The 24,690-nt window shown below is 39.5% G+C and overlaps 1 pseudogene; it reads right to left on the bottom strand.

Annotated features, from left to right (window-relative positions):
* Positions 1-12,744: 12,744 nt before the first annotated feature.
* The window catches only part of LOC122690400, a 52,305-nt pseudogene continuing 40,359 nt past the window's right edge, over positions 12,745-24,690 (bottom strand).

Raw genomic sequence — 24,690 nt, 5'->3', positions numbered from 1 at the left:
GTGACAAAAGCACATTTAAAATGCATATGTTATTATTTGCTTAAAACCTTGCTCATAAGCAAGGTTTCCTTTGATTGCGGTTACATGATTTTTATTAAAACATTTCATTTTCTAATAGCATTTGAATCAGAACACATATGTCCATTTTATTACCTTACTAATTAATGTCTTTTGAATGTTCTGTAAAATACCTAGACAACAAATCCACTCCTTTTCTCTCTCTCATTCAACTTTTTAATTGTTTTTCCAAAACCCTGAATCTCAAAAAATAAAATTAAATAACAATTGCAGTGGTGAGTTAGCCAGGATTTTTCTGAGTCCTATCTGCCTTTGCCCAGTGATTCGTATATTTTAAATTTGGCTTCTTTTCGCTCAACTATAAGGAAATAATTGATAAAAATTCACACCTGTCAAAGAACTCTTTAAAATTTTAATATTCATAAGCTTTAACTTTTATGGCTAATTTCTTGTCACCTAAATAATTTTGCATTAAACTTCATAAATATTAGACCAGTCCTTTGCCTTCAGTCTCTCTAGGTCTGTCATGAGTGATCAACACCAGAAAACAGAAGTGAGTAAACTAAAAACTGTCCTTTCATATTCCAAGGATGATGGCTTATCTAGTAACTCATAATGTTAGAAGAAAATTACCAATACTATCAACAATTCATTCCCATTGATAGGGTAACCAGATTCACCCCAAACATAAAACAACAAACAGAAGGTCAACTTTTATTTTTATTCATGAATACAAGAGAATCACCTGAAGTTCAGACATAGCCTGAGAAGATTTTAATTATGGTACAGAGTTGAGAGTGCAATGCACCCACTACCATTTCATTTGAGGTCTCTGTTGATGTATTTTAACCAAGTCTCAACAGCATAGTTTAAATGAATGATGGTTTTATGTGATAGGAAATGCTAATATAGAAAAGTCATTAGTTAACCAAGAATTAAGGTAGAGAAAATAAAGCATTAGCAATTTTATTTCCAGTCTCATCACAGAAGTGAGTTTTGACTCTGCACGTACTAGTGTTAAACTTTATTAGTCATCTGAATATGTCATTAAGTATTCCTACTTAAATTAAATGTTTGGTGTGCATTAATTAAATTTATTAACATGATACTTTCCCACTTTTCCTTTCCATTGCCGTATTCCAGTCTCTCACTTTGACTCACCTGGATAATCACAATAGCCTCCTAACAGATCATCATGCCTGTAGTTACTCACAAGTCCAATCCAAAGTTATTATCACCGTCAGAATAGTAATAATAACAGCTGCTATCCTCGAAAGAGTACGTGTGATTTAGTGTTAGCTGTATTATGTGGAGTTTTAATTTAATCTTCACAACAGCTCTCTAAGGTCATTACCATTATATCCTTTTTTTACAGATGTGAACACTGAGGTGAGGTTAAGCAATTTGTTCAAAGTCAAATAACTAGAAACAATAGCCTTTGAGCAAGTTTTTCCTGTACTACCTTTAAAACATATCCTGAGTCCTCTAATTCTATGTACACTCCATACACATTCTCGACATTGGCCAGAGCCACCTTTTTAAAAAATATGAACCATATGATATCAACCCTGCTTGAAATCTCTTCTGATGGCTTCCCATTACAAGTAGAATAAAAATAAAATCCTCACTGTGGTTTACAAAGACAAATGTAATCAGACCCTTGCCTCCTTCTATAACTTACTTTCATGCAAGTGTATCCCCTTCATTTATTTCAGTCCAGCCATGCAAGCCTTCTGTCTGTTTCTGGAACACATCATGCTCATTCCCACAAGGGCCTTTAAATCTGCTATTTGCTTTGATTGGAAGACTGCCTCAGATATTTACATGGATCATCCCATCATGTAATTCATGTCTTAAGTCAAACTTCATGTCATTAGTGAGGCCTTCTTTAACCATCACATTTAAAGCAGTTTACCTGTTTCTGCCAGTCATGATCATATTGCCCTGTTTCATTTTGTTCATCACTCTTACCTAAATTATCTAGAAAATGTCTTTGTGTGTGTTATCATTCATCTCTTCTGTCCGTAGCTGAAAAGTCAGTATCATGAGAGCAGAAGTCTTGCCAATATACATCACTACTTTGGCCCCAGTTACTAGAATAGTCCCTGGAACATAGGAGCTCAATAAATATTCATTGATTGCACCCAGTTTTGCCTGACTTCAGAACACCAGCTCTTAACCATATGCTAAACTGCTTCTTAAAGGATAGGTTTCTTCACTTTACTTCTTTCTTCAAAAATCATCAGTATTGCTGTTGTCTACAAAATTAAGTTCCAGCTGCTCAGTTTTGCTTTCAAGGACTTTGACCTCTAGCGTGTCTTTCTGTCTGACTTCCTCCTGCAGTCTACTCTATGTGTTATGTCTGAATACACCCTACACTTCCCCCACACTCCTACCATTTCTACCTTTAAGATGTTAGCTACATCCTTCACAGCCAAGCTCAAATCACACCTCTTACACAAAACTTTCCTAACCTCCCTGCAATATTGTGATTTATAAGAAATATATATGTAATCATTCAGATGAGTAAATATATTTCTCATGTATATTTGGTCTTTGCCTAAGGTTTCTGACTCACAGCTCCCCAACCCCATGGAATTTCCTGAGTGATAAGAGCAATGGGGACATCTTCTGTTCATAATATTTGGTCTCTTGCCCTCAGTTCTGGAAATTCTTCAGAGCCATAAAGGTGAAATATGAAGCCCCCTTTCCACTGCAATTGAATTTATGTTAATGAAGTGACTTTTGGAAAGCACCTGAAGATGGAGACTGGTTACCAGGAGAATCAATCAGGAATAGATGTTTGGAACTTTTAGTCCCACCCTCTGAATTTCTGGGAAAGGAGAGGGGCTGGAGGTTGTGTCAATCACCAGTGGTCAGTGGCCACCAATGGTTATAAGTTAACCAAGTGTAACCATGTAATGAAGTCTCCATAAACACCCAAAAGAAGGGAGTTCAGAGAGCTTCTAGGTTGGTGAACCTGTGGAGATGCTGGGAGAATGAGGCAGAGTATGGAAGCTCTCACCCTTTCCCCACACCTAGCCCTATGCCTCTCTTCTATCTGGCTGTTCCTAAGTCATACACTTTTTTGATATACCAGTAAATTTATTTCAGGTACCTAGAATAGTCAAATTCATAAAGTCAGAAAGTACATTGGTAGATGCTGGGGACTGGGGGTTGGGGTGGTGGGGAATGGGGATGGGGAGTTAATGTTTAATGGGGACAGAGTTTCAGTTTAATAAGGTGAAAAGAAAAAAAAAAGGTGAAAAGTTCAGGAGGAGGCTGATGGTGAGAGTGTACAACAATGTGAATATACTTAGTGACACTGAGCTGTACAGTTAAATATGTTAAAATGGTATGTTTATATTATGTGAATTTTACCACAATAAAAAAGCTTAATTTTTTAAAAATTAGAAAAATATATAATACACTGGTAATCTAGTAGGTAAAGTGTTGAGCTCAGTGAGCTGCTCTAGCAAATATTTGAACCTGAAGAGGAAGTTGTTGGCAATCTATTCTCAACTGTCAGAAGCACAGGCAATTACCTGAGCTTGTGATTGGTGTCTGGTTGAGGGGGGTACTGTCTTGTAGGACTAAATCCTTAACCTGTGGAATCTGATACTACCTCTGGGTAGTGAAGAAGGAAATGGCAACCCACTCCAGTAGTCTTCCCTGGAGAACCCCATGGACAGAGGAACCTGGAGGACTACAGTCCATGGGGTCGCAAGAGTCGGACACGACTCAATGACTAAACCACCACCACCACTGGGTAGATAGTGTTAGAATTGAGCTGAATTGTAGGGCACCTGCTTCGTGTCAGAGAACTGTTTTTTGGTGTGGGAAACCTCCCCACCACACACACACACACACACACACACACACACACACACACTTTGGAATTGAGTGCAGAACCCTTACTCCCTCAACTCAAAGTGTTTCCCTTCGCAGTTTCCCCCATGGTACTTTGTTGATCTTAAAACACTCAGCACAGTGTGGTGATTTAGTCAGTAAGTCGTGTCCGACTCTTGTGACCCCATAGACTGTAGCCCGCCAGACTCCTCTGTCCATGGGATTTCCCAGGCAAGAATACTGGAGTGGGTGGCCAATTCCTCCTCCAGCGGATCTTCCCGACCTAGGGATCAAAGCTGCATTGCAGGTGGATTCTTTACTGACTGAGCTACCAGGGAAATCCAGTGTACCTCATAATAAAGTTATCTGTAGCTATATCTGCCTCCAGATGCTTACCTCTTATTTTCCATCACATTTCTGATGCAGGTTCTAGCACAAAATGTCTACTCAAATGGTGAACTGAGCTAAATATTTGCAGTTCTCCCATCCCTATCAACACTTACATATGGACTTCTCTGGTGGCTCAGATGGCATTTGCATTATTTTTTTTTTTTTTGCCTGTTGCTTTTTAATTGCTTTCATTTATTAAATTAAGGTATGTAACTTTCCCCCAGCTAGACTTCAAGGTGGTTGTTGTTCAGTCGCTCGGTTGTTCCCTACTCTTTGCGATCCTGTGGACTGTTGCACACCAAGCTTTCTTGTCCTTCACCATCTCCCAGAGCTTGCTCAAACTCATTTCCATTTAGTTGGTGATGCCATACAACCATGTCATCCTCTGTCGTCCCCTTCTCCTCCTGCCTTCAGTCTTTCCCAGCATCAGGGTCTTTTCTGATGAGTCAGCTCTTTGCATCAGGTGGTCAAAGTGCTGGAGCTTCAACTTCAACATCGCTCCTTCCAATGAATATTCAGGATTGATTTCCCTTAGACTTCAAGGTAGGGAAGGCTTCTGTTTCTTTAAGATTTTTTTTTTCCTTGCCCTTTCTCTTATCAACACTGCCTCCCTCCCCACCATTACTGACTCTTTACACTTGGCATTTTGCTGAATATATAGCAAGTGTACTCTGTTTATACAGTGAGTGAAGACTAGACAAATAAGTGAATAAAAAGACTTCCACTAGGTTTAGTCTGATAAGTTTAAAAAAAAATAGCATGAAAGCCCTCAACTAGATTTTCCCTTTCTCTATTTCAAATGAAATAGTGGCCAACTCAGGAGGAGGGGGTAGGGTGGTAGCCCTGGGGTGCTAGCCGGAGGCAGGAACGGAGAACTAGAATCCCTTGGGTGATAATTTCTGTCAAATCTGCACAGAGGTTTAAGAGCAAAGAAAGGACAAAGCATTCTCTTCCCTCCATACTCCGCATGTCTCCCAGCCCAGAGACATGCACAGCTCTGGTATAAATAAATGCACAATTTGATTTTTCCTTTTTCTTTCAAGTAACTACAGAAAGCTTAAAAATGGTTACTTGTCAAGAATAACCATTTGTTTGGCAAATAACAAAAAAAAACTATTGTGTTTATGAACTTTATTCATATCCCCAGAAGGAAAGATGACTAACAAAATATTAGTGCACTGATGAATATTTACTGATGAATTAAGAGGTTGCAGTGGCCACAATTCTTTGGCTTTTAAACATAAAATTGAGTCTGGACAAGCATCAATATTTAAGGCATCTTCTCTTTTTTAGCCCAAGATAGCTTATGACTTAGTCTAGATGAGTCAGACCAAACAAATGTCTCCTGTGTTTTTCCAGAATAAACATTTCCCAGAGGCAGAACTCTGCCTTCAGCCCTGCCTATTAAAACACAAAGCTGCTTGAGTTTTTCTTATAAACATAAGGAAGAAGAGATGGAAGAGGAGAGGGAAAAACATGAGGCAAAAGTTTCTTAATGAATGAACTAAACATTGAGCCTCTTGAGGAAAACTAGCAGGTTTGATTGATTGTTTTTGTGTTCAGTGAGTTGTTTATTTCAGAAAGACCTCTCCAGCCACAGACAAAAGCAACAAACACACAAACAAAACTAAAAACAACAGAAATTGGAGAAGTGACTCAGCCTCTGAAGACTATCTAGAACAACCATGAACTGATTAAGTTCTAGTCAAATGACCCTCTGACAAGTAAGAAAAACAAAACAACAACAACAAAAGAAACAATACAAAAAAAATCATAGCCATCCTCAAGATGTCCAAATATGCGCAATAAAGTTTCCAAGGAGACTTTTCTGGATCCAGACTGTAAAGCAGAGGAAGCAAAAGAATGATGAATAATGAACAGTGAAGCATGTCAATCTGTGGCTGCTAAAGAAAGGAATTTACCCTGGGAAGTCAGGAACAGTATCTTGATAACTTAGTATAATTATTTCATCAGCCAGTAGAGAATACTTTTGATTGGAACAGATCTTTAATATACCAGAAAGATCTTCATAGAAGAACTGTTTAAAGTACAGTAAATAGCAATAGTTTTTTAAAAAGTCTGTCTTTTTGGTTTTAAAAATAAAATTCCCCTTACTAATGCAATCATTTCATGGAAGTGGGCTATGATCTATTCCTTTTTTCATACAGTGAACAAATTGAGATTTATTTTAAAATTTTTTCTGACATATTTTATGTCAACTCTAGGTAAATAATATTTTCACATAATAGTCTCCTATAATCTATAACTGGCAACTAAGTACATAATCCAATGCCCCACTCCTTGAGGTATCTTTGATTGTCATGCTGCAAATATTGCCTTATTTACATATAATATCTTTCTCTGCATGGTAGAAAAGTTCCTTTTTGTATATAACTTACAAAAGCCTCTTTAAAGCAAATACATGGAAATTGTGGTTAATCAGAAAATATTAAGCCAAACCTTAATAACTCAGAAATGGTATAAGCCACTTGAACATACTGATGTCAAGGTCATTTGGGGAGAGAAGGTGATTTAGTCACTAAATCCCTTTCTGCCAGGCTCCTCTGTCCATGGGATTCTCCAGGCAAGAATACTGGAGTGGCATTATCAGAGAAATGCAAATCAAAATCACAATGAGGTACCATTACACACCAGTCAGGATGGCTGCTATCCAAAAGTCTACAAGCAATAAATGCTGGAGAGGGTGTGGAGAAAAGGGAACCCTCTTACACTGTTGGTGGGAATGCAAACTAGTACAGCCACTATGGAGAACAGTCTTAAAAAAACTGGAAATAGAACTTCTATATGACCCAGCAATCCCACTCCTGGGCATACACACCGAGGAAACCAGATCTGAAAGAGACACGTGCACCCCAATGTTCATCACAGCACTGTTTATAATAGCCAGGACATGGAAGCAACCTAGATGCCCATCAGCAGACAAATGGATAAGGAAGCTGTGGTACATATACACCATGGGATATTACTCAGCCATTAAAAAGAATTCATTTGAATCAGTTCTAATGAGATGGATGAAACTGGAGCCCATTATACAGAGTGAAGTAAGCCAGAAAGATAAAGACCATTACAGTATACTAACACATATATATGGAATTTAGAAAGATGGTAACGATAACCCTATATGCAAAACAGAAAAAGAGACACAGATGTACAGAACAGACTTTTGAACTCTGTGGGAGAAGGCGAGGGTGGGATGTTTCAAGAGAACAGCATCGAAACATGTATATTATCTATGGTGAAACAGATCACCAGCCCAGGTTGGATGCATGAGACAAGTGCTCAGGCCTGGTGCACTGGGAAGACCCAGAGGGATCGGGTAGAGAGGGAGGTGGGAGAGGGGATCGGGATGGGGAATACATGTAAATCCATGGCTGATTCATGTCAATGTATGACAAAAACCACTACAATATTGTAAAGTAATTAGCCTCCAACTAATAAAAATAAATGAAAAAAAAAAAAAGAATACTGAAGTGGGTAGCTATTTCCTTCTGCAGGGGATCTTCCCAACCCAGGGATCAAACCCACGTCTCCTGCACTGCAGGTGGATTCTTTAACACTGAGCCAGAGAGAAGAGACACACACAAACACTTCCTCAGACAGATTTTTGTGGGAAAATGGATTACACTTGTATTTTACAGAGTAGGTGATATTATTAAGAAGATTGAAATCCATAAAGTTGAAAAGTTTCTTTAGGACTGAGTGAAATAATGTACTTAAAGATCTGAAAGTTGGACATCTAATCCATTTGGTTCTCAAAGTTTCCGAATTCTAATACGGAAAGGCACTTGCTGTTAGACCAGGAATATGGAGGTTACAGCGGTATAATTCAAAGCACAGTAAATAGTAAGGGAACTGTAAGTATCAAAATCACCTGGAGTATTTAGTAGGAAGACTGATATCATCAATGACATTTGAGAAACACTGATTTAGGTATTTATTCTGGGTTATTCCCTTGATGCTCAAGCAAGTCATTGTAACCTCTCTGTGTGAAAAGTTACTAGATATGCTAAATTTATGTGTTGCCCTGTTCTCAAATGACAGCAACAAATAAGATACTTCATGGGATTTTTAAAAATAGTACATTTTTGTATTTTGCAAACTCCAATATCCATTTTCTACTCTTGTTTATGTAAAGGTCAAGGCCTCCAGGGAACTTCCATAAAAAAAAAGGTTTGTTAAGACATAAAGTGGTGAAGTATTGATACTATTTTAAGCTATAATTTCCTAGATGACAGAGAATGTTTAACTGAACCATGGGCATATGGGAAAATCTTTACAAACAAACTTTTTGATGATGATGATTATCAAAAATAGAAAAGTGCAGTTTAATATTGACTCAGTAGAATATGAGAAACACTAAGTGAATGTTTATTTATGCCCCCCACACAAAAGCCAGTTAAGAGTTTTTGCTGAGCATGGGGAAAAAAAACTGCTATATCTTCTAATTTAGACACTGCAGTCAGTGAAATCTGTGGAAGGTTCAGAGAGTCGTGGTTTACAGTAAGCTCCAAAACTTTCTGTGTCTTTCTGGTGAACTTAATTATCACAGTGTCTTTTAAACCCCATATGGGCAATTTCTATTGATTATAATGCTGCCTGCTGCCTACTGCTAAGAGCAAAACCGTTCCACTGCATGCTCGAGAGTGGATAATCCTTGCCAGCAGGTCACTTATGCCTCCCAAAGTTTCCTTTTAACACAATGATGATGGTGATGATGGTGGCGATAATAATAATAATAATCCTTAATGCTATCTCAATACATTCTACTAAGATAGCTGGAAAATTAAATAGGTTTTCCTTATAGTTCTAATTCAATACATGATTTTGGATTCTGGTCATCTAAACATAGGGCTTCACCTGCAGTGGCGGAGATGCAAGTTCAATCCCTGAGTCAGGAAGTTCCTCTGGAGGAGGGCACAGCAACCCACCTCAGCATTCTTGCTGGGATAATCCCATGGACAGAGGACCATGGCGGGCTACAGTCCACAGGGTCTCAAAGAGTCAGGTACGACTGAGCAGGCGCACACACATCTAAATATGTATTTCTTGCTTGATTTTTTGTTTGTGTGTTTAAGAAACCACTGAAACACTGCTGACTCAATGGTCTTGGCACAAAAATGTTTTTTATATTCTAGAATGGTCAGTTCAATAATCTCTGCCTCCAATGGTACCCCAAAACTACTATAATAAAACAGAATGGATTTATTTTTGCCCTTTTCAGCCATTTCAATCCCTGAAGTGGTCACCAGTAGCTCCTTTCATTAATCATACAATATTATAAATTCACGTACATTCAAACCACTGGAGCTACTTTAAGATAAGAAGATTTCAAATTAATACATGCCTACTAATTTTGAGATCTGAGTTGAAGTTTCTTAGTTCTGTATCACTTCATGCATATGACAATCATAATCAGTTTCTATACACAAAGTATGAGCAATTTAGAGATCTAAAATTAGTGTGAGCAAATTATTTAAATGAGTGCTGTGTAAGAGATTAATCAGGTCACATGAATGACTAGAGTGTCCCAAATCCAAGTTGTCACGTATTTTCTTCTCCACTAATTGTCTAACCAAAGGTAGCACAAATTTCATTTAGTGAATTTATAGATAGTATAGTGGTTATTTTCCAAACCCACAGTGATATAGCATTCATAGCTGAATTTAAACATTTTTGTCCATTTTCTGACTGAAGGTTTTTTCAAAAAGAATGATCCCTAAAGTTTAGCATTGTTGTTTTTGCTTTAGTTGCTAAGTCATGCTCAACTGTTTTGTGACCCCATAGACTGTACTCTGCCAGGGTCTGCTGTTATATGGAATTTCTCAGGCAAGAATACTGGAGTGGGTTACTATTTCCTTCTCTAGGGGATCTTCCCGACCCAGGGATCTAAACTGTGTCTCCTGCACTAGCAGGCAGGTTCTTTACCACGGAGCCACCAGGGAAGCCCGAAAGTTTAGCGGAGAATTAAGAAACATCGTCAATCAATAGGAACATGAACTAGATGACTTTGTCTTGCTAATGGTATGTTTAATAACTTGGTTTATGGCCTCTACATACAAACCTTTATTATGTGTCCTTTCAGTCAAGCAAAACTGGGACAATATTGACGCTTACAATTTAGTTTCAGCTATTTTTACAACATAGAAATCCTATGAAACTGTTTATCTGTCCCGAAAATATAAGAAAACCTAAACACAACCCCACAAACATCCATGTCATTTATATATAATTTCTATCTAAATTCCTTTAAATACTATACTATAAAGCATAATTGCCTTTATTGACAAAGTTTGCCTAGCAGTTTTGAGTGGGTGTTGATTTCTGGCTTTATTATAGTTTTAACATTATAAACTTTTTAATAGGTATTTTTTTTATATCTCTAAATACCAAAAAACTTTATAAGATGCACTCTAGAATTGTAAACCCTTTAGCATGTAGCGGTCATGCTTTGAATACCTATTTGATGAATAAATCAAGGAGTTTTCCTCTTCCACATTCCAAGAAAGATTATCAGTATTTAGTGGGGAAAATGGTTATAGCTCATAATCTCTACGTTACATCAAACTCTAAACCAATATAAAGTTATATATACCTACATCTCAGGCAAGAAATAGAGATCTTCTCATAGTCTCCATAAAGAAAGGTAAGATTCAATGAAGTAGCAGGCAAACTGTACACTATAAAGCATATAGTTGAATAGTGAAAAAATTTCTGATTTGGCAGATCGCCTAGTAGGTGTTGGGAGACATGTGCATGCGTGCATGCTAAATCACTTCAGTCGTGTCCAACTCTTTGCAACCCTATAGACCGCAGCCTGCCAGGCTCCTCTGTCCATGGGATTCTCCAAGCAAGAATACTGGAGTGGGATGCCATGCCCTTCTCCAGGGGATCTTCTTGACCCGGGGATCAAACCTGCGTCTCTTATGTCTCCTGCATTGGCAGGCAGATTCTTTATCATTAGCACCACCTGGAAAGCCAGTTGGAAGGCATATCAGCTTTCAAAATTAGCTGGGGTCAGAGAGACTCTTCCTAGGTAGCAAATATTTCCAAGTCCCACCACTGTTATCTTCTGCTTCCCTTTAAAAAAAAAAAAAAAAGCCAAGAAGACAGAATCCAGGCATAAATGTTACAATGTTAATGCATTTGGCACTATTACACAAATTTGGGAGAAAAGAAAAAGTGAGTCAAAAATTAATTAAGGGTGTTTATATAACAGAACTGTACATGACCAAGTATGTTACCACAACGTTTTACATTTAGTTTTCTGGAGCCTTAGGCGGGCTTAATGTCTAGAATGGGGCTCTTCTCTAGAAAATCCTTTTCAAGATCTTTTATCTTTATCAAACAGGATTATTTCCACCTCCATCACATGGCTCATGAGTACTAGATAACACATGCCTACTCAGGCTTAAGATACTTGAAATCTAGGCAAATGGGGCCATGATTATTATTCAGTGGGTTTGAATTTCACTGTACTAATTTTGAGTGAATGAAGAGCATTCAGAACAACTCTTGCCTGTTTCATTTCTGTGATTTTCTTCTGTTTCTCCTTTCCCTTTCTTGAGCTCTGCCTTTCTTTTGATAACAGGCAAGAGATTCACTTTAAGTGAATGAAGGGAATAGTGTGAGGAAGACCATTTCTGCCTCAATTTCAACTTCTGTGTTCAAATATACCATGCTATGACCCACTACTTTACCTTTAATTTATGCTTTAGCATCTTAGTGAATAGCTAATTTGTAGCTCATCAAAATACTCTCTCCTCTTCCAAGACATAAACTGTACTGTGAAGTCCTCAGCTATTAGTGGCTTAGAAGACAAGGTGTGTGTGTGAGAGAGAGACAGCGAGAGAGAGACAGAGACAGAGAAAGAAAGAGACAGATAGAGTCACTAAGTTGTATCCAACTCTTTGTGACCCCATGGATTGTAGCCTGTCAGGCTCCTCTGACCATGGAATTCTCCAGGCAAGAATACTGGGGTGGGTAGCCATTCCTTTCTCCAGGGGATCTTCCCAACCCAGGGATCGAACCCAGATCTCCTGCATTGCAGGCAGATTCTTTACCTTCTGAGCCACCAGGAAGCCCAAAGGAGAGGCCACATCCCTCCAAAAATAGGCTCTTTCATACTCAAAAATAGCCAGTATACAAATATCTTGTGTTTAGTTCCTAATATTTGCAAAGTACTTTGTTCTCGTTGCTGTTCTAGATATACATGTTTGATCAGTGAGGGGTGACAGAAGGCGGAGGTGGTGCTGCAGGCATCTGGTATAAGCTTGGAAGCTGAACGCCACACAGAGAGAAAGACACTCCATCTAAGAGGGCAAGCCAGGCAGCATTCTGCAGCCTGTAACACTGGGCTGGGGAGCGAACCAGCAGAAGTCTTGTCTAGGGCTGGCGGGGTCCAGGTACCCTGGAGGCTCACTGTTCATGGAGGTCATGGGCAGCTGTGGCAAGCAGTGGCCCCTGGGCTCAGCACACATCATTCAGGGCCTTGCGGGCAAACTCAGGCAGGACGAAGGCTGCCCAGTGCACATCAGAATTGCAGTATTTCAGTTACATCTGTTCCACCTGCTTCGTGTGTCTGCTGCCTCAGGGGCTCCAAGAAGTTGGTGCTTGGATATTTGCCGCACAGCATAAAGCCAATTTAGGATCCCCTGGAGAAGTGCATAGCAACCCACTCCAGTATTCTTGCCTGGAGAATTCCATGGACAGAGGAACCTGGCAGGGTACAGTTCATGGGGTCGCAGAGTCAGACACGACTGAAACTACTCAGCATGCACAGAGGAATGCACATGAAGCCGATTTGGCTGTTGGGGTAGGTGGGGATGGTGCACGAAGCATAGCCTATGCCCAGAAAGAGTGATTTGCAGAACTAGCAGCATCTCCTTGATGAGGTCCAGGTTCAGCCACTAACATGAGTTTGTGGCAGCAAAGGATGCCATCCTCTTTCAGGGATGAGCCGGTAATAGGAATTCTTCATGAGTTGGTAACAGGACTTCTTGAAGAGATTCTCAGCAGGGCCCAGAGGGTCTGAGGAGTCAGTGATAATGACATCTAAAGTATCCTGGTTATGCTTCATGGAGCTCAAAACCATCACCCACAGATAGGGTGAGCTTTGAACTGGAGTAGCGAACGGTCATGGGCTTCCCTGGTAGCTCAGCAGGGAAAGAATCCACCTGCAAAGCAGGAGACCCCAGTTTGATACCTGGGTTGGGAAGATCCCCTGGAGAAGGGATAGGCTACCCACTCCAGTTTTCTTGCCGGGAGAATCCCATGGACAGAGGAGCCTGGCGGGCTACATATCATAGGGTCACAAAGAGTCAGACACGACTGAGAGACTAAGCACAGTACAGCACAGTCAATGGCCATGCCCAGCAGGAACTTCTTAAGAGACTTGAATGACATTGCCCTCGGTCTCGAACTGGACCACTGACTCCACAGAGGAATGCTGCACCACTTCCCGCTGGACACCACCATCCTCGCCCCTGAGGATCAGCCCCTCACCTGGATTGACGTGGCCGCAGAGGGCTGCAGAGCAGCCTTTCATCACCTGGTAGGAGAACTCATTCCTCTCAGTGTACTGGATGACAGATGACACCATCCAATGTCATCACAGAGCACGTTTCCATAGCTCTTACTGAGAAACACAAGGATATCCTGGTACCAAGAGCGCTGATGGTGTAACAGCCGCTCCACCTGCAGCTACAGGACCTGGCCGGGATATAGGCTGCAAGTCTCCCAAACTAGCCTTCAGGAAGGGCTACAGGGCAGTCGGAGGTGGGACTCCATGGCTGGCGAGGAGGTGGGGGAAGGGGATATCAGGATTCCAGCTCCGCCGGCACCTCGCTCCGTCCCCACCAGCATCCTAACACCGCCCACGTTCTAACAGCTCCCGCACCCTAACCCCAGGGGTGGGGCGGGACTGCCAGTCAGGGGAGAAATCCAAAGCCTCTTTGCAGACTAGTTTGCTATTTTTCTTTCTCCTAGGTGTTTATTCTAGATGTTTTTTCTCCTAGATGTCAATCCTAAAGGAAATCAGTCCTGAATATTCATTGGAAGCTGAAACTGAAGCGAAACTCCAGTACTTTGGCCACCTGATGCGAAGAACTGAGTCCTTGGGAAAGACCCTGACGCTGGGAAGGATTGAAGGCAGGAGAAGAGGGGGACAACAGAGGATGAAATGGTTGGATGCCATCACTGACTCGGTGGACATGATCTTGAGCAAGTCCTGGGAGTTGGTGATGGACAGGGAAGCCTGGCATGCTGCAGTCCATGGGGTCGCAGAGTCGGACATGACTGAGCAACTGAACTGAACTGAACAGAGACGTTTATTATCATTAACATTCTCCCCCACCATCTCCAGATCACTGTCTCACTTCTATATGACATAATCCCATCCTAACACTTCTGGAAATAGCCACTAGAGAGCACAAGAGGTGCTGTGTCCACTTATCCAGCAAACACTTTTAATACAAAATTATGAAAATGGTATTTCATTACCAGAAAATATACCTGTCTTGAAGAGTTCTGACAAAACATGGTCTACCTGAGGAGGAAATGGCAACCCACTCCAGTATCTTGCCTGCGTTGCTCAGTTGTGGATGTATCTGGTGGTGAAAGTAAAGTCTGATGCTGTAAAGAACAATATTGCATAGGAACCTGGAATGTTATGTCCATGAATCAAGGTAATTTGGCGTGGTCAAGCAGGAGATGGCAAGAGTGAACATCAACATTTTAGGAATCAGTGAACTAAAATGTATGGGAATGGGCAACTTTAATTCAGATGACCATTGTATCTACTACTGTGGGCAAGAATCCCTTAGGAGAAATGCAGTAGCCCTCATAGTCAACAAAAGAGACCAAAATACAGTACTTGGGCTCAGCCTCAAAAATGACAGAATGATCTCGGTTCTTTCCAAGGCAAACCATTCAACATCACAGTAATCCAAGTCTATGCCAAAACCACTGAAACTGAGGAGGCTGAAATTAACTGGTTTTATGAAGACCTACTTTATCTTCTAGTGTGCATGCTTAGTCACTCAGTTGTATCTGACTCTGTGTGACCCCATGGACTGTAGCCTGCCAGGCTCCTCTGTCCATGGGATTCTCCAGGCAAGAATACTTGAGTGGGTTGCCACTTCCCGCTCCAGAAGATCTTCCCAATTCAAGGATCAAATGAGTGTCTCTTCCATCTCCTGTACTGGCAAGTGGATTCTTTACCACTGAACCACCTGGGAAGCCCACAGCATCTTCTAGAACTAACACCAAAAAAAAAAAAAAAAAAAGATGTCCTTTTCATCATAGGGGATTGGAATGCAAAAATAGAAAGTCAAGAGATACGCAGAATAACAGGCAAGTTTGGCCTTGGAGTACAAAATGAAGCAGGGCAAAGGCTAACAGAATTTTGTCAAGAGAACAGGCTGATCATAGCAAATATCCTTTCCTAACAACCCAAGAGACAGCTGTACACATGGACATCACTAGACAGTTAATAGTGAAATCAGATTGATTATGTTCTTTGCAGTCAAAGATGGAGAAGCTGTATACAATTAGAAAAAGAAGACCTAGAGCAGACTGTGGCTCAGATCATGAGCTCCTTATCGTAAAGTTCAGGTTTAAATTGAAGAAGGTAGGGGAAAACACTAATCCATTCAGGTATGATCTAAATCAAATCCTTATGATTATACAGCTGCAGTGATGAATAGATTCAAGGGATTAGATCTGGTAGACAAAGTGCCCGAAGAACTATGGACAGAGTTGCATAGCACTGTACAAGAGGCAGTGACCAAAACATTCCTAAAGAAAAAGAAATGCAAGAAGGCAAAGTGGTTGTCTGAGGAAGCTTTACAAATAGCTGAGGAAGAAAAAAAAGAAAAAGGCAAGGGAGAAAGGGAAAGATATCCCCAACTGAATGCAAAGTTCCAGAGAATAGCAAAGAGAGACAAGAAGGTCTTTTTAAATGAACAATGCAAAGAAATAGAGGAAAACAATAGAATGGGAAAGACTAGAAATCTCTTCAAGAAAATTGAAGATATTAAATGAACATTTCTTGCAAAGATGGGCACAATAAAGGAAAAAAATGGTAAGGACCTAACAGAAGCAGAAGATATTAAGAAGTGGCAAAAATACACAGAAGAACTATACAAAAAAAATCTTAATGACCCAGATAACCACGATGGTGTGATCACTCACCTAGAGCCAGACATCCTAGAATGTGAAGTCAAGTGGGCCTTAGGAAACATCACTGCAAACAAAGCTAGTGGAGGCAATGGAATTCCAGCTGATCTATTTAAAATCCTAAAAGATGATGGTGTGAAAGTGCTGCACTCAATATGCCAGAAAATTTGGAAATGTCAGCAGTGGCCATAGGACTGGCAAAGGTCAGTTTTCATTCCAGTCCCAAAGAAGGGCAATCCCAAAGATCAAACTACTTTACAATTGTGCTCATTTCACACACTAGCAAGGTGATGCTCAAGACCCTTCAGGCTAGGCTTCAGTAGTATGTGAACCAAGAACTTCCAGATATACAAATTGGAATTAGAAAAGGCAGAGGAACCAGAGATCAAATTGCAAACATCTGTTGGATCTTGGAAAAAGCAAGAGAATTCCAGAAAAACATCCACTTCTGCTTCACTGACTACACTAAACCCTTTGACTGTGTGGATCACAACAAACTGGAAAATTCTTAAAGAGACAGGAATACCAGACCCTTATCTGTCTCTTGAGAAACCTGTCTGCAGATCAAGAAGCAACAGTTAGAACCGGACATGAAACAATAGACTGGTTCAAAATTGGGAAAGGAATACAACAAGGCTGTATGTTATCACCCAGCTTATTTAATATCTATGCAGAGTACATCATGCAAAATGCCAGGCTGGATGAATCCAAAGCTGGAATCAAGATTTCTGGGAGAAATATCAACAATATCAGATATGCAGAAGATTCCACTCTAACGGCAGAAAGTGAAGAGGGACTAAGATCCTTCTTGATGAGGGTGAAAGAGGAGAGTGAAAAAGCTGGCTTAAAACTCAGCATTCAGAAAGCCAATATCATGGCATCCAGTCCCATCATTTCATGGCAAGTAGAAGGGGAAAAAATAGAAGTACTGACAGATTTTATTTTCTTGGGCTTCAAAATCACTGCAGACAGTGACTGCAGCCATGAAGTTAAAAGACGCTTGCTCCTTGGAAGGAAAGCTATGATAAACCAAGACAGCATATTAAAAAGCAGTGACGTCACTTTGATGTCAAAGGTTCATATAGTCAAAACTATAGTTTTTCCAGTATTCATGTATAGGTGTGAGAGTTGGACCATAAAGAAAGCTGAGACCTGAATAATTGAAGCTTTCAAACTGCAGTGTTGGAGAAGACTCTTGAGAGTCCCTTGGACAGCAAGGAGATTAAACCGGTCAATCCTAAAGGAAATCAACCCTGAATATTCATTGGAAGGACTGATCCTGTTGCTGAACTCCAATACTTTGTTCAGCTGATGTGAAGAGACCCTAGTGCTGAGAAAGATTGTAGCCAAAAGGATAAGAGAGAGGCAGGGAATGAAATGGTTAGATAGCATCACCAACTCAATGGACATGAATTTGAGCAAACTCCAGGAGACAGTGGAGGACAGAGAAGCCTATCGTGCTGCAGTCCATAAGGTTTCAAGAGTCAGACACAACTTAACGACTGAACAACAACAGAATAAAATTACAGTCTTAACTATGAAGATGAAAAGCCTTATGAACTTCCATTCACCACTGCATATCTTGACCAACTCATAGTCAGTGTTGTGAAGACCAAGACAATGTCATGAAGACCAAAATGAAGACCATTTTGACCTGGACAGAGTACTTTGCCAAGGATGTAGGACTCCCTGTGTTAAAACTGGGAAAGCAGTTGCAAACTAGTGGGTTTGATCAAGTGAAGACCAATTGAATGTAGTGGAAACTGCTACTGTCAAGAAAATCAAAGCATCTTACCTCCTTTCTGCTGGAATATACCTTTCTCATTAAACTTTAAATCATTAATGATTTCTTCTCTTACTACATAATATTGCTTCCTACCTGGTGCTACTATCTCCTCAAAGCCAAAATTTTGTGAACTCTAGTTTTCTTGTTATTGTTGTAGCTGTTTTGACTAAAAGCTACTAATTTCTTTTTAAATGGTCATCTTCAAGACTCTCTCTGAACTATTTTATTTAATGATTCTTTTACAATGTAATCAATAGATAGGTATTCCATGATAATCTCTGGCATCATGGTACCATGATTCCATTTCCCTCTTCTTCATCTCAACAATGAAAGTAGCTGGAATTTTGCTGACCTTCTCATAACAGTTGCACACCAATTACATTTATCTTACTGTGACAACAATCGATATTGTTGCCCTTTCTTGATTAGAAAATGGAGGCTAAGTGGAATCAGTGACTGGTATAGATTTTAGAGGGCTTAGTTTGTGGCTCAGTTGATAAAGAATTTGCCTGCAATACATGAGACTGCCTGTAAAACAAAAGACCCTAGTTTGATCCCTGGGTCAGGAAGATTCCCTGGATAAGGAAATGGCAACCCATTCCAGTATTCTTGCCTGGAGAATCCCATAGACAGAGGATCCTGGCAGGCTATAGTATATGGAGTCACAAGAGTCAGACATGACTTAGCAAACAAACCAAGCCATAGGTTGTAGAACTAGTCACAGGAAAAGCCGACTGCCTGCCATGGCCTTCTTTCCATATTAATAATGACTCTCCATTTTCTAGCCTATCTGTCAAATATACCTAACATCTATAAGCACAAAAGAAATGTGACCTAAAGTTTGTAGATTAAAAGATCTACTGGAAAACGTTTTCTCAGCCCTGTCTTTTGTATAGCTTTGATAGTTTCTTGGTTGACTTTTCTAATTACTCTCATGAGATCATAAAATCCAACTCTCTGACGGAATGCTATTGAGTTGCTTTCCTTTATTTTCACCTTGGATGTGTCATTTGTGTTTTAAATGTTCATGGTAAGCATTACTCAGAATGTATATTCTCATAATATTTAAAAAAAAAAAAAAAAAGCAAACATTGTCAGGGCCTGAAAAATGAGGTGGGGAGAAACAGCAGTCCTGAATTTTTTTTTACTCAAAGCACCCATGATCATAGATTGAATTTCAGACCACCAAACCAAACAATTTTTCTTCAAAATTGAAGTTAAAATCCTCTTTATTTTTTCCTCTATTTGCCATTCAAGGAAAAAAATATGTGCTAGTAATCCATAATTCACTTTATTGGAAGAAATTTCTTGGGAATTATATTCTAGAAATGACTAGTCGGGCAATTTTAGATTCTATAATGAAGTCATTTCAAAGGAATTTTCCAAATAAAACTTTCTCACTTTGAAGAATGGCATTGCTTTAGTCCAATTCACACAATGAAAAGAAAATAAAAGCCTAAAGTTAATTCTGTAAGAATACAGGAATACATGCAAGCTTTGATACAAACTAATGGCATGCAATCAAGACACAAACTTGAACAGTTTATTGAGCAAAATGTCTGCAAAGTTAAAATATTCACAGAGACAGTAGCTACAAATATGAAGAAAAATATCAGAACAAAAATCACTGAAAGACAGACTTATAGTTCAGCTTTAACTGCCTACAGGGAAGTTTTTATTTGAATTCAGTTCATCCTAGAAGATTCCAAACTGGGAGTTCACTGAACCCTAACTTACAAAGAGAACTGACAGCCAGTCAGGTACATTTCACTCCAGTCAGTTAGAGCTGATGTTGCCTTCATGGATTTATGCTACTCCTGGGGATGTGTATATCTGTCTATCTGTACAGCTCACCCCAACTGTAGGGAAATGAGTATAAACAATATAGATGTCCAAACTACAGGTATAATGCATGAGTTATTAACAACTTTAACTCCTCAGTTTTATTTCTCATAAGTGTCTGGCTAGATTTACACTATCCAACGGTTGTTGTAAGAAACATGCATGTCCCTAACAATTCTCATAACATGCCTCCTTATTTAACATTGTTGCTTTAAGATTTATAAGCTATATGTTGCTCAAACCAGTATCCTATTAAACTGTAACTTTAAAAGTACAACAAAACGCATGGCTGATTGGCAAAATGAAAGGTCTTGTAGCGGCAGGAAATTTTTTCCATTTTGTGTGAAAGTCTTATGCATGTGCAGAGTGCAGCAGCCAATGTTTCTGGATCACCATTGTCCAACTGATCCTACCTATATGTAAGTTATCCACAATAATCTTCAGACTTGCAATGTAAATAAAGAAAATATAGTATGGCTTGTAGGTACATGGGAGAAAATTCTATCACGTTTCTGCAATATATATTCCATACAAGAACAGTATGTTATTATACCTCAGACTCATTAATTGGTGTTTAGAAAAACTCATTAATTTTTACCTGTGTGCTATGCTTAGTTGCTCAGTTGTGTCTGACTCTTTGCAACCCCATGCACTATAGCCCGCCAGGCTCCTCTGTCCTTGGGGATTCTCCAGGCAATAATATTGGAGTGAGCTGCCATGCTCTCCTCCAGGGGATCTTCCCAACTCAGGGATCAAACCCAGTTTTCACGTATGTCTTTCTTCTATATTTAGTGTGTATGAGTGATGGTGCAAACTTTGAACTCAGTAAAATATTTTATCAATTATACTCATCATTTTATTCCCTACTATATGTAGTATTTTTTTTAAAGCTGCTGTTGTTGTTCAGTTGCTAAGTCATGTCCCAATCTTTGTGACCCTATGAACTGCAGCACGCCAGGCTTCCCTGTCCTTCACTCTCTCCCTGAGTTTGCTCAAACTCATGTCCATTGAGTCAGTGGTGCCATCCAACCATCTCATCCCATGAACAGTATGAGAACCCCATGAACAGTATGAAAAGGCAAAAAAGCTGTTGCTTAACTTTTTCCTGTATCTATCAAAAAGAATGTTGATCATATTTAGATTTTTAATATTTCATATCTACTTGCTACAATTGTATCTTAGCCTGTATTGCTGTTTCATTTCTATTTCATTTGATTATATTTTGTTCATGGCTACTAGAAGATGATTGTATACATTAGATAACGGGATCTAATCAACTTTCCATTTGATAACGTATGTCTGTAAATGTGATTTAATTACTTTTCCATATGATACATTAGGTCAATTGTCTGACAGGACCACACAATATTCCTAGCTAAATATATGTATTGTATTTATTTATTTTAAATTGGAAGATAATTGTTTTACAATGTTGTGTTGGTTTCAGCTGTACAATAACATGTATCTACTATGAGTATAATTATATCCTCTCCCTCAGGGCTTCCCTGGTGACTCAGCAGTAAAGAATCGATCTCTGGGTCAGGAAGATCCCATGGAGGAGGGCATGGCAACCCACTCTAGTGTTCTTGCCTGGAGAATTCCATGGACAGAGGAGTCTGGCAGGCTATAGTCTATAGGGTTGCAAAAAGTCTGACACAACCGAAGCAACTTAGTGTGTACGCACACATGCATTCCCTCCCTCTTAAGCCTCCCTTCCACCTCCCTGTCCCACCCCTCTAGGTTGTCACAGAGCACCGAATTGAGTTCCCTGTGCTATACAAATGTATCCCAGTATTCTTAGCTAAATATATTTTAATTACATTTTAATTCACACTTAAAATATACATATAGTATAATTAAACATATAGTATAATTTCCAGTATACTTCTATGAGTTTTGAAAATGCATACCGATATGTAACCATCATCATAATCAAGATACAGAACAGTTCCAGCACTCTCCAAAATTACATTATGATGATCTTTGAAGTCAGTTTCTCCCTCCAACCACTGATCTGTATGCTATTTCTATAACACTGCCTTTTCCAAAATATCACACGTCATCATATAATATAAAACCTTCTCAGTCTGGCTGCTTTCATTTTGCATAATGAAACACGCACATCATGTGTGTGTGCTGTTTGATATATTAGTAAGTTTCTTCCTTCATTTTAGCTAAGTAATATTCCAGTTTATCCAGTGACTAGTTGAAGGACATTGAGTTGTTTCCAGTTTTTTATGATTATGTAAAGCTGTTGAAATGTGTGTACACATTTAGAGGTAAATATAAGCTCACATCCTGTGTGTGTGTGTGAACTCTCTTGTGTCCGACTCTTTGCAACCCTATGGACTATAGCCCACCAGGCTCCTCTGTGCATGGAATTCTCCAGGCAAGAATACTGGAGTGGGTTGCCATTCCCTTCTCCAGGGGATCTTCCCGACCCAGAGATCTAACCTGCATCTCCTGCATTGCAGGTGGATTCTTTATCACTGCTCCACCTGGGATGGCATTACATCCTTTAGGTAAATACAATTACTGTCACATTTCTTAAGTGCATGATCAACATCATAAGAAACTGCCCAGCAGTTTTCCAAAGTGTCTGTACCAGTGTGCACTCCAACCAGCAGTATAGAAGGGTTCCAACTGCTCTACATCCTCTCTAGTACTTGATATGGTCTGCTTCTTTTTTTAAATGTTAACCATCATGATAGATGTGTTAAGGAACCATTGACCAAAACTACGCACGTTGGCCAGGCACGATAATAACTGCTTGCTTGAGTTTGCTCACAACAGTAAGTCCTGATAAGGAACACGGAACTGACAAGCTACCATCAGCCAGAAGAATTCAGAAGAGGCCAAAAGGAGGGAAGATACATTAGCCATTAATAACATGTCCTGCGAGCCTCCCAGAAACCCTCATGCTAGAATCCAACTTGGCTGAGAGATGCAGACAACAACAGGAAAGACCCTGAGTCACACCAAATAGGGGCACAAGCATACTAGTCAGAGACAACCTAGAAACTAAGCCCATTACCCTAAAACTCAAGAGACCTCCTGGGTTCCTTTACCCTGATGCTCTCAGCCCAGCTGCCTCTTCCCAATAAAATTTTGCTTTGTCAGTACATGTGTCTCCTTGGACAATTCATTTCTGAGTGTTAGACAAGAGCCCACTCTCACCTGGAAGGGGACCCCTCTGGTAACACATGTTGTAGTATCTCACTGTAAATTTTTAAATCGCTTATTTGAGATATAATTGATATAAAATAAACTAAGTAGTTACCACAAAATAAAAAAGTACAACAAAACATAGCTTTTTCATTTATAAACCAATGAGTACCATTTGTATGGACAGTGCTTAGTAAACTGAATAAGATAAATAGGTGTTTAAAGATCTACCTTTACACCTCTGGTGTACTTTGTGATCAGTTTAAGAGGGAATGCTATCACAATCACTTGTGAAATAGTGTCATCTAGTCATTAAAGGCATCAGGTGCTAACTTTCCTAGAAAAATGGCCTTATTAAAATAGACTGAGGAGCTATATTGTATCATGAACTTGGAGTGGCCCATTCTACATTTAATTTAACATATCTAAAAATATCATAGAGCTGAAAGGATATTCAAATGAAATAAATACTTACTTTCCATTTGATTATTATAGTAATCTATCACTTTGAAATCATGATGCAGTGTTTCCTATCAAAACAAGGTTTCTGCTGTACTTCAAAGATTACAGGTGAGAGTAAAATATCCTTCATGTTTCACATATATTCCTATCATCCACTAGGAACCTATTTTTATAGGTTTATTTATATCTTTGGGGTAGAAGAGAGCAAAGTTATATTATTGAAGTTGTAAAATTGAAAGAAAAGATTTGATGATTTTAGCATAGTATTGAGAACTATTTATTGGTTTTTGGAAAAATTATTTTTATATGTCTTCAACTGTTAATAATGCATACTGAACTATTTATGGATGAAATATGATGAATTTGCTTTAATATGAAGTGAAGTGAAGTGAAGTGACTCAGTCGTATCCAACTCTTTGCGACCCCATGGACTGTGGTCTGCCAGGCTCCTCTGTCCATGGGATTTTCCAGGCAAGAATACTGGAGTGGGTTGCCATTTCCTTCTCCTCTATATTCCAGGCTAATAAAAATGGGTGGGATAGATGAAACAAGATTGGAAAGATGTTAATCATTGTGTAAATTGGGTGATCAATTCTAAAGGAAATCAACCCTGAATATTCATCGTAAAGACTGATGCCGCAGCTGAAGCTCCAATACTTTGGTCACCTGATGCCAAGAGCCAACTCATTGGAAAAGACCCTGGTGCTGAGAAAGATTGAAGACAGGAGGAGAAGGGGATGACAGAGGACGAGATGGTTGGATGACACCACCAAGTCAATGGACATGAGTTTGAGCAAACTCAGGGAGATAGTGAAGGACAGGGAACCTTGGCATGCTGCAGCCCATGGGCCTGCCAAGAGTCAGACACGACTAAGTGACTGAACAAAAATTCATTGTGTAAACTGGGTGACAGTTACATGGAATTGAGTATATTATTCTACTTTTGTGTGTATGTGGAAATTTCTGAAATAAAATTTTAAAAA

This window comes from Cervus elaphus, chromosome X (genome assembly GCF_910594005.1).
Source record: "Cervus elaphus chromosome X, mCerEla1.1, whole genome shotgun sequence".
In the NCBI taxonomy this organism is placed as follows: domain Eukaryota; kingdom Metazoa; phylum Chordata; class Mammalia; order Artiodactyla; family Cervidae; genus Cervus; species Cervus elaphus.
The sequence above is the reverse complement of the archived record's forward strand: the minus strand, read 5'-3'. Positions and strand labels throughout refer to the sequence as shown.